This window comes from Symphalangus syndactylus, chromosome 3, assembly GCF_028878055.3.
Source record: "Symphalangus syndactylus isolate Jambi chromosome 3, NHGRI_mSymSyn1-v2.1_pri, whole genome shotgun sequence".
Lineage (NCBI taxonomy): Eukaryota > Metazoa > Chordata > Mammalia > Primates > Hylobatidae > Symphalangus > Symphalangus syndactylus.
In genome coordinates, this window is record NC_072425.2 from 128,393,403 (window position 1) to 128,405,532 (window position 12,130).

A 12,130-nucleotide genomic window follows, 5' to 3' on the forward strand; every position below is an offset into this window, starting at 1 on the left:
TGACACAGATACTATTATTTTTCTTATTTTAAAATTGGGCAGAAGAGACACAGTGGTTAAAGAAACTTACCCAAGATCACACAGCCAAAAAGGCAGAGCCAAGGTTAAAATCTAGGCATTATGGCTCAAGAGCCCTCTAGTCTAGTCAACCTCTATTTAGAAAAGTAGTAAATTGATTGTCATATTTAGCATAAATATTAAATATGCAGTTAAATAGTCTTTCCATTTTCCTGCATACTAAGCCTACTTACCCTGTTGCAATTTAATGTCCCAGTGCGTTTACTTCTCATCAATTTGGCTGATGCTACATAGCTGAGATGCATGAGAATTTTTTAGCAAAAGGATAGGTTTGGTTTTGTTTTTATTCTTTTCAGGCTCCAGAAATCACCCTGAAGATTGCTTCTTATCTTCCTGCCATGGAAGCCCAAGGCAGTGCTTTCCAAGGTGCCTTCTTCTATCAGGTGCCGCAAATTCATTCCCAGATGTGGGTTAAAAAATTCTGGGGTCCAGTACAGATAAATGAAAGCAAAAAGAACAAATTTTATAATTTTTTTCTAAAATCCTGACATATTTTATTCCCTCCTGGAAATAAGTCATTTAGCTAAGGCATAATAAATGTCACAGTGTAAGAGCTTTCTCTAATCAGTAAAATGAGTATGTTCTGGCTTGTGCCCAGAGAAGCATAATAGCTTGGTACCCTTTAATAGATCTCTGTCATTATCAAAGCCAGAGGTTCCAGGCTGGTATTTCCTATAAGAGTCATGGTTCCAGCTTCAGGAAATCCTGCACAATCAGCATCTTTCTACAGAAAAGGATCTAAATTGTTCCTGTCCTGGCAGTTCTTCAGATATGTAGATTGGAAGTGCCTTGCTAGTAACTGCCTTAAACACTGATGACAGTCTATTGCTAAACAATTCTGAGAGGAGAAACTGCTCGATACTAGAGGATTAGAAAAAGGTTTATACTTGACTAGTAGGTTGTTGGGGGGTTTAATAAAACCAGAAACTACTCACCTATGGTACTCTCCACACATTATTTCACTTGATCCTCAAAGCAACTCGATGAAATAGACTAGAATTTAATCCCATTTTATGGAAGGGTAAACAAACTCAGGTTGTGGTGCAAGTGCCGTGTGCCAGGAACTCAGCCAGGCGCCTTACAGGCATGGTCTCATTTATGACTCACAACACTATGGGGTACTTTTGTTATCTTTGTTTTAGAAATTAGGAAATTGAAGCCCAGAGGGCCTAAGTAACTTCCCCAAGATCACAGAGTGAGCAAGAGTTAAGACTCGAGCCCAGGTGTGCTTGACACCAAAAACTCATTCTTATAACCATGAGTCTATGCAGCTGCCACTCACAGCTGAGTCAAAGGATAAATCTCAGATTGTCTTATTCCAAACTACCTGAAGTTTTTTCATGCCAACCTACTGTCCCTTAAAAGAATGAACAAGAGAGTTATTTCAAATCAATAGGCAAGAGAGGCACGATTTGAAAACTTGATTACAATAGAGGCATGGAAGATGAAGAAAGCCTTGAGAGCCCTCTAAGGCAGTGATTCTCAAACTGCGATTCTTAGACCTCCTGAACCAACCACTTGGGGAACCTGGGGAAAATGGAAGTACATAGACCCCACAGAACCAGGAATTTGGGAATGGGTCTCGAGAACAGAATCATCCCCTTGTGATTCTTATTACACAAAAGTTTGAAAACCACTGCTTAAGGAAACAGCTATTGGAGGATATTGACAAAAGAGATACACAAGTAACTCTGAATTTCTAAGTTTGTTTTCTGTAAGATGGAGGCAATAGGAAAAATTGGGAGACAGTGGAGCAAATGGCTTATTCAGAGAGTTGAACTCAAACAGTTTTTCCCTGGTCATCTGAATCTTCCCTGCAGCAAATTTCCATTAGGGCCAGAGAGCATTGTTTTAGACCACGTGCCATAAACCCTGAGAAAGAAACGGGTGGTGGGAATGTTCCCAGTGGCGGACGTCTCTGTGTTTGGGTGTTTTCTCCTCTCAGAGTGCTGAAAACACACTGTTCATTGGGAGAGAACGTTTGGCCTCTGTGGGAAGCTTTGTTCTGCTGCTGATCTGCTGCCTGGCGCACATCACTGCTGGGGAACCCCACCAGGACTCCGGCCCTGCCTTTCTGGGGTCATTTTACAAGGTATTTATAACATGTACAGGGTATTTTGCCTCTCTTTCTCTGTGACTCAGACCCCGTTCCCCAGGAGAATAAATGCTTTAGGCTTTGCAACATTTCAAATCTTCTTGAGTCCCATTGTGGCCTTTGGTTCCTCCTGCCTGGCCAGGAAGAGGATTTTCCTAATCAGATTTCCCGTGGCAGCATATGACAAAATGCACGTATCACTGCTTCATGGAAGTGGTTTTCCTATGAGCACAGCATCTCAGCTTTCTGTGGCTGTTTAACAGTTCACAAATAAACCGCACCAGAACTGCTAAAGACAATGACAACCCATGGTGAGGGCAAGTGAAGATGAGAACTCTCAAGCCCCATTTTTCTTTCAACTATTATTTTAAAGCTTTAATAGCAATTGTCTGGAAGTCTTACTGATCTGTCCCCCTTGCCTTCTCTTCCCTTGACCAAGGGCCTGGAGACCTATTTCAGGGAAGCATTCTCTATCACACTGAGAATGTCAGCGGTTTCCAGGCACAGTAAACTTGACCAAAGCATAAGTGCTATCCTGCTGGAAAAGCAGCCCATCTCTGACAGAGAAAAGAGATCTTCTGTCTAAACTCATTGAAATGAAGCATGTATCTCCCTCGGAGCGAGAATCACTAGGAGAGGTAACTAACTTTATCACGTGTATCACATGGTCTTGACTAAAATGGACTTCTTCACAGAGTAAATGCCTCAGTGTATTCAGATATTTCTGACCTCAAGCCACATATGACAATATTTTTTGTTTTGTTTTTGGGACAGGATCTCGCTCTGCTGCCCAGGCTGGAGTGCAGTGACGCCGTTACAGCTCACTGCAGCCTCGACCTGCTGAGCTTAAGCGATCCTCCCATCTCACCCTTCCAAACAGGTGCACACCACCATCCCGGCAAATTTTCATAATTTTTTGTAGAGATAGGGTTTTGTCAGGTTGCACAGGCTGGTCTTGAACTCTTGGGCTCAAGCAATCCACCTGTCTCAGTGTTCCCAAAGTGCTGGGATTACAGGCATGAACCATGGCACCTGGCCTCATGACAATAAAAGTCCTATTCTACAGGGCAGATAGTAGTTACATGACTGAGTCATAAGGAGTACAAATGTGGGCTAACTTCATGTCTCACTAACATATTATCAATAATTAAGTAGAATCCCATCTGTAAAACTGTGACTCATACTAAGTTTAGATGCCCAAGTGGCAGCATGTTTACCCAAACTTATGGTGTGCTGTTTTCTGTGCAAGCTTGATAATGATATTCTTAATATCCTGTTAAAGCACTTTTGCCAGGCGCAGTGGCTCACACCTGTAATCTCTGCACTTTGGGAGGCCGAGGCAGAAGGATCACTTGAGCCCAGGAGTTTGAGACCAGCCTGGGCAACACAGTGAGACCCCATCTCTACAAAAATAAATTAGCCGGGCATGGTGGCACATACCTGCAGTCCCAGCTACTCAGGAAGCTGAGACAGAAGGATCCATTGAGCCCAGGAGTTTGAAGCTGAGGCTGAAATGAGCTATGATCACACCACTGCATTCTAGCCTGGGCAAGAGAGTGAGATCCTATCTCAAAAAATACAATAAAACACTTTTTTGAAAATATCTCAGCATTTTAACTATTAATAAAAATCATAAAATTTATGCCTATGTTAAGAAAAATATCATCCTGCACTAAAGGGTAATTCATTCTTATGAACAAGAGCATATCATGTTTCAATATTTATATCAAACTATAATTTTCAAAGCCACTTTTATATATAGTGTCACTCAATCCACCCAGCAATCCTGCAAAGTAGGTACTGTCTATACTTTTAGCCACATTATTGAAAAAGAAGATAAGGAATTTGCCCAAAGTTATAAAGCTATTTGTAGTGGTGGATCTGAGACTAGATTCTAGATTTCCTGATTCCTGCTAAGTAATTGTCCCATACACATATCTCCATCATTGAATCTCTATTAGTTACTAAGCCAGATTTATTTTGTGGGTTTGATAATGATGTTGGTCATCTAGACCACAGAATTCTGTTAGACCCCAATTCCCACAAATCACAGAGAACAGTCCATTTTCAGTGCTCATCCATCAGCAGCATTTGACATATCTGACCACATTCTCCTCCTTGACATATTTTCTTCATTTGGCTCCCAAGACACTAGCCTCCTCTGGCTTTCCTCCTACTTCTCTGATTGTTCCTTCTCAGTCTTCTTTGCTGATCCCCGCTCTTTTCTCTGGTCTCTTAATGTTGGAGGGCCAGAACTTAGTCCCATCCCCTTCTCCAGTCTGTATTTTCTGCCCTTGAAGGTCTCTTCTAGTCTTCTAGCTTTAAATCTCATCTATATGTCAATGATCCTCAAATTTCTATCTTCAACCCCAATTCTCTAACCTATACCTCCAACTGTTTATTGGCCATCTCCACCTGACTGTCTCAAACTCAGCATGTCCAAAACCCAATTTTTAATTTCTTTCCAAACCTGCTCCACCCAAAACCTTCTCCCATCTCAACTGATAGAAATTGTTCTTCAGGTTTTTCAGGCCAAAGCATCCCTTGAAACTCATCTGTTACACACACCCACAACCAATCCATCAGGAAATCCTGTTGTTCTACTTTCAAAGCATATCCAGAATCTGACCACGGCTCATCAACTACAATACCACCCTTGTGCAAAGGCCACCATTGCCTCTTGCCTGGATTACTGTAATACTAATGGCTTCCTCAAGTCCACCCTTGCTTCTCTTCAGCCTACTCTCAACACAGCAAAGTGATCCTTTTAAAATGGAAATTGGATCTGCTCAAAATCTGCTATGTCTCCCCAATTCACTCCGAGCAAAAGCCAAATAATATTGTCATGAGGCCTTATATCTCACTCTCTTACCTACTACCCTTCCCCTCATTCACTCAACTCCAACCACACTTTCCTCCTCACTGTTCTTCAAGCACTAGGGAAACTTCTCTCAAGGGTTCCCTATGCCTGGAATACTCTTTCCCCTAGGGCAGTGTTTCTCAACCAGGAGGAATTTTTGTCCCCCAGGGGATATTTGGAAATACCTGGAGATGTTTTTGATTGTCATGACTCAGGAGAAGGAGTTGCCACTGACAACTAGTGGGGAGAGGACAGGGATGCTGCTAAACAGGGATGCATGGGACAGCTCCCAGAGCAAAGAGTTACTCATCCCCAATTAGTGCCAATCCTGGTCTACTCCTGACTCCTTTACCTCCTTATCTTTATTCAAATATCATCTTCTCAATGAGGCCTACCCTGACTATCCAATCTTAATTTTCAACTCTTCCCCCTACTCAGCAGCTTTCCCTTAATTTTTCCTATATCCTTTCCTAACACACTACATAATTTACTTACACTTGTTATTACTTTCCTTCCTCAGCTGGAATGTAAGCTCCATGAGGGCAGAGAGGTTTGTTTCATTTCCTGATGTAGGCCATGTGCCAGGCTCACAGTAGGCTTGAGATGTATTTACTGTGTTAATGAACGAGTAGATGTATATGGGCCCTGATGCAATACACTGAAACCACAATCTACCTGAGCTAACGATAAGACAGATAATAGCAAACATTTATTACATGCTTGCCATGTGCTACATACCATGTTATGATTGAGAGTTTTACATACATCATCTCACTTAATCTTCTCTGCTCTTATAAGGTGGAAGCTGCTCTTATTTCTAACTTATGGATGAGGAAACCAAGGCCTAAAAGTGAAGGAAAAAAAAAAAAAAACACCAAACTTGCCTAAGACATAGCAATAGTTGAGGAGCTAGAATGTTAGTCCTCTGCCAACCACCCTCTATGAAGAGATATTGCTTTAATTTAAAAGCAAAATTGTACATAGTACTCTCAGGTCCACATTGTGGCTAACAAGATCCAAGGGCACTTAAAATAAATGGTGACAAGAGTATTAACTCTGTCTTCCACATTCTCTACAGTATATTCAGAAAAACAAAGATCTTCTGCTTTTCACCAATATGGAACATTTCCTAAAAAGCATCCTTGCTGCAGAACAACAAATCCTAAGAAAACCAAGAAATCAATTTGGGAGTGAAGATAAGGTGAGATGCCCTTATGATCAATGGCATTAAGATAATAAATAGCTATATGCCAACTATTATTTATGATTGTGTTTGGGCCATATTTATAATTGAACATGTCCACAGAATAAAAGGTTGGAAATGAGTGACGGTATGAATAAGTGGCATCACTTCCTTTAAGAGCTTCCCCCATAACAACAGAGGGTGGATCTTATATTTCAAACAGGATCCAAGAGAGCATAGAGCATTGGTCATCAGGGAAATTTAAAACTACATTGAGATACCACACACCAGAAAAATGAAAATAGTAAAAAAGTTGTAGTTTAAAGCACAGTTTATCCCTTTCCCTTTAGGCAGGTAACATATTAATCCTAGAGAGAAGGAACTGAGGATTAGACTTGCCCCCATTCATCAAGCTGGAGGAGAACAAAAAGTGGCTAGAACTTGGGTCCACTGTCTTCTCATTCAGGGTTTCTTCCACTACACCACAATGATACCAACTGCTGTTTTACAAAGGCTTATTTTTAATCCTAAGCATTTAAAATGTGGTATCTTTAAAAATCAAATGTTTTGGTTCCAAATCATCACTAATATTTTGTAAGGTCAATGGATAATATTAGCAAAGAGAGAACCCCAAAGTCTTCATCTTCCTCATGCACAGTGGGGACTTATCATGTCAAGATCAAGACCAGAAACTAGCAACCTAGAGAAATAACCAGGCACTGACTCCTCCTGGGCCCCAATCCACTTTATTTAAAGTTATTGCCAGTGTCTGGGATGAAAACTTTTAAACCTTTATTAAAATAACAGCTTTAAAAGTGAATAGACAATAAATTTATACCTCAATGAGTTGTCCAATGTGAATACGCCCATATAACCAGCCCCAGATCAAGAAATAGAACATTACCAGTTCTCCAGAAGCAGCTTATGCCTCCTTCTAGTCACTTCTTCCAAGATACAGTAGCCACCATCCTGACTTCAAACATCATCAATAGTTTTTGCTTATTCATGAACTTCATATAAATGGAACCATAAGATATGAGTTACTTTATTGCTTATTTTGCTCCACTTTCTGAGATTCATCCACATTGTGGGAGGTAGTTGTAGTTTGCTCATTCTCTTTGCTGTAAACTATCCCATTGTGTGGATACATTACTACTTACTCATTCAACTGTTGATGCATATGTGGGTATTTTCCAGTTTGGGATTATTACAAAACAGTCTTGCATATCTGGTGATGATACATAACTACATTTAGCCAGGTACATACTTAGGACTAGAAATCCTGGGTCTTGGGACATGGATATGTTCAGTGTTAGTAGATACTACCAACTAGAGTTCCAAACTATTTACTGCTGCCAACAGTGAAGGGTTCTGGTTGCTTTCCATTCTATTAGCACTTAGTATTTTACATCTTTTTTACTGTTTTCATTTTTCTTGTGTGTGGTATCTCAATGTAGTTTTAAATTTCCCTGATGACCAATGAAACTGAGCATCTTTCATATTGATATACCATTTAGATACCTTCTCTTGTAAAGTGCCTAATCCAGTCTTTTGCCCATTTTCCATTAGATTGTGCCTATTTTTTTCTTGTTGATTTGTAGGAATTATTTATTCTGCAACTATTTCCCCCATTTTGTGGACTGTCTTTTTATAAAATAACTATGTAATGTTTATCTTTTTCCATTTTATTTTTAGATCTAGAAAGAAAATGGTAATCTCATTTCAGTCTGCATGATTAAAAGGTCTTAAATACATCACTACAACATCTGATGACACTGATAAGAATTATTGGAAAATCTATAATACTCATGGTAAATCACATAAATGTGTAACATAGTTTTTAGGTGTATATATAATAGGGGCTAATATTTGCCACAGAAGTTGAGGACCCCTGCTCACTGTGACTGAAATTTTCCGTGTAACTAAAAGATCATTAGATCACATATCTTATTAAAATATTTATTAAAGATATTGACTAAAACTCTTTCTGGGAATGTAAAACTTGTATATGTCATTATTCAATCAGGCTAAGGTTGTCTATTACTGAATCACAAAGTAGATGGATATATGTATATAATATTTGGTGATCTAGAATGTGTACTTAAAATATAGGCTATGTCACACAAAATTCACTTTGGAGGCCCTGGTTGAAACACCACAAAGAGATAAGCAGTCATCTGAAAGTGAAGTTTTGGAGTGCTGATCAGGAGACACAACACCCTCACATGAATTTAGGTTAAAAAAAATCCAAATACAAACTTCAACTCAAAAGCCTGCTCAGATTACAAAGCCAATGCTTGAAATTCAAACTGCTTCTCACATGGATAATTCTCTTTATTGTGCCCTGTATTTATCTGTGCTCATGCTGCTAATAAAGACATGCTTCAGACTGGGTAATTTATAAAGGAAAGAGATTTAATTGACTCACAGTCCCACATAGCTGGGGAGACCTCACAACCATGGCTGAAGGCAAATGAGAAACAAAGTCACATCTTACATGGCAGCAGGCAAGAGAGCTTGTGCAGGGAAACTCCCATTTATAAAACCATCAGATCTTGTGAGACTTATTCACCACCATGAGAACAGTATGGGGGAAACCACCCCCCATGATTCAATCACCTCCACTCGACCCCAAGGAAGGGTCTCTTAACACATAGGGATTATTACAATTCAAGGAGAGATTTGGGTGGGGACACAGCCAAACCATATCATGCACCAAGAGAAGTACCAGAATAGATACACACACACACACACACACACACACACACACACAAACAATAAAACATTTGTTAGCAAGTCTCCTAAGCAATGCAAGGAAGATAAGACTACTAAAGAATTAAAGCTTTCTTTTTAAAAATATTATTTGGGTAGATAATGAATGATAACTAATTTATGAATTCAGTGTCCATCTGGTATTCAACATTTTTAGCTCTGCAGGTCTTTTGTCATAATTAAGAGATGTCCATACATGGCTGAGGATTTAGCTGTCAATCCAACTGATGAAAATACTAATGGTAGATTACTTTCAAGAAAATAAAATAAAAACACTGAAATAACATGAAAAGAAGATTTACAATTAAGTTAAACAAGGATTTTTAAATCAAGCCATCAGGAACATCTTCTCAGAATCAAGTCACTACATCTAACTCTTCTATTTTGAGTTTTTTGTTGTTGTTGTTAGAATTGGCTACTTAGTCATCTTAATTCAGCTCACATAGTTAGATTAGTCATCAGGTAAGTACCAAATTAGACAGCCTTAAAAATACCTCATTAGTTACCATTTTGATTGAAATCGTGCTTTCATGGCACAGATACTAATAAAATGGTGAAATAGTCATTGCCCATAAGAGCAGCTATGAGGGAGCTGTCCTCCCATTTATTCCATTAACAGGGAATTCTTAAACAGAGCACACCCTCAAACCAATGTGTAACTTTATAAGATTAAAGACTCTCTAGTATTTTAAGAAGAAGGCAAGTCTTAGTTTGATTTGATTAATATTGGGTATGTGTCTTCAAGAACTTTATTTAGCTACCCACATAAGTTATGAAATGTATTTCCCAGAAAGCAGAGTGAAGATTAATTAAGCCAGACACACAAGACTATTTAGGATAGTTAAGCCAAGAGTCCAGGGCTTCTGGGAGAGGTGGCAAAGAAAAAGTAGTACAGAACTTAAAGACCTTTTTTCTATATTCCTCATTCTTGGCTGATCAAGGCATCTACCAGGACATGGTCCTATTAATTTCCTGGCTGACTTCTTGGGCTCTCCATCTTATTTCCATTAATACACTAACAGCCGCAGGCTTTTAGTAAGCACATGCTTTTTAATGGAAATGCCACAGATTACAAGACAGGGATCATGTTCTCCTTACTGCTGCATTATGCATTTTTATTGCTGAATCAAATCAATAGCAAGTTCTTTTTTAAAATGGACATTCTAGTTATCTTTAAAGAACAAGCTTGTGTACACACACACACAGCCCACTGACTAGAAAACAGAAAAGAAAACCTCAATAAATGTAGAAGACATATTTACCAACTATTATCAAAAAAGACCCTTTTCCAAAAATATATTCAATTGTCTTAAGATTTATCATTTCAAAAGTGATACATAGAATTCTATCTTTGAGGAAGATGGAATAGGCATTTTTTCTCTACTCCTCCCACTAAGAATAGCTAAAATCCCTGGGCAATACACACAAAAGAAAGAAGAGAAGACTCTGAAAGGTGTAGAGAAGAAGGCAGACTGGCTAGGGAACCTCAGATTCCAAGGGAAGATATGGAGGTAAGTTCTACAGATTTTCTTTCCCCATCGTATATTCCAGACTGGGAAATAAAGAAGCCAGCAACCCATAAATACCAATGGTAACCAACCAAAAGAGACCACAAAACCCTGCTCTTTAGCCAAAGGACCAGGAAAGGGACAGTGCAGCAAAAAAGAAAACTTTAACAATAAATCCTATACACTAGCAAAGCAACAAGAAAAAACTGGCCCCACCCACACCAGCATAAGTTGAATGGGGAGTCTAGAGCTCTATCTTTGCCAGGATGGATCAAGTCATCCCAACCTCCTGCTAGGTTGGTATCAGAGAAGACCGAGCAGAGAGCTGGGAATTTTCATCCCCACAGGGTAGCTCAAACCCTCTTCCACCTCATGGTATCAGTAGAAACCACATAGAAAGTCTAGACATCCCCACACCTGGCAATAATAACCTCTCCCCTCCCCGCGGCTGCCACCACCACCACCACCACCTCCCTGCTGTAGTGGAATCAGACGAGGACAAGTAGAGAGTTAGGGCTTATGCCATTGTCCAGTGATAATGAGGCCACCCTGGCCACAGTGTTAGTGGAAGCCACATAAGGAGCTAGAACTTCCATACCTGTCCAGCAGTAATGAGAGACCCTTTCTTGGGTATTAATGGAGGCCAAGAAGGAAACCCAAACTTTTGCTCCCACTAGGAAGTAGTGAAGCAGCACTCCCTTCTCTCCCCCACTGGAATAGGGTCAAAGGAAACCAGTTGAAACAAAGTTTAAATAAAATCCCAAGTCTCATGATATCAAAAGTATCCAGGTTTGGCAAAAATCATTCATCATACTAAAAACCAGAAAAATAAACAAAGAGTGAGGAGAAAACCTAATCAACAGATTACAACACCAATATGACAAAGATGTTAGAATTATGACAAAGATGTTAAAGGAGCATCAGAAAAGTGCTTCAACAAGCAATTATGAACATGCTTGAAACAAATGAAATAAGTCTCAGCAATGAATGGTAAAGTCACAGCAAAAAAATAGAAGACAGAACTAAATGAAAGTTTTAGAAATGAAAAATGTAAAAACTAAAATATAAACCTTTGTGGATAGGCTCAACAGTAAAATGGAAGGGATAGAAGAAAAATCAATGTTTTTAGATAGAACAATCAAAATTATTTAATCTGAATGAAAGAGAAAAGACTGAGGAAATGAATGCATAGAGCACCAGGGGCATATGGTACTATAGCAAAAGATGGAGCATTCAAGTAATCAAAGACTCGGAAAGAGAAAAGAAAGGTGCAGGCTGAAAAAAAATACTCAAAGAGAGAATGGCTGAAAACTTTTCAAATTTGGAAAGAGACATAACCCCACAGATTTAAAAAGCTGAATGAATCCCAAACAGGAAAACCCAAAGAAATCCACACCACCACATCATAATTAAATTTCTGACAACAAAAGGCAAAGAAAAAATCTTGAAAGCAGCCAGAGAAAAATGACACCCTACCACTAGAGGAAAAACAACTGGAATGACAGCAAGCTTCTCATCAGAAACCAGAAAGCCAGGAAGAAGTGGCACAATATTTTTCTAATGCTGAATGAAAAGAGCTGTCAACCCAAAATTCTATACAAGGGGAAATATTCTTTAAGAATGAGAAGGAGAAA

At 39.2% G+C, this 12,130-nt stretch overlaps 1 protein-coding gene across 1 annotated transcript in view; it reads right to left on the minus strand.

Annotated features, from left to right (window-relative positions):
• Positions 1-480: 480 nt before the first annotated feature.
• BTG4 (BTG anti-proliferation factor 4) overlaps positions 481-12,130 on the minus strand; it is a 143,361-nt gene continuing 131,711 nt past the window's right edge. Inside the window, exon 9 of the mRNA XM_063636525.1 lies at positions 481-499. The gene's annotated coding sequence lies outside the window, so the exon portion shown is untranslated. The remainder of the gene's footprint in view (positions 500-12,130) is intronic.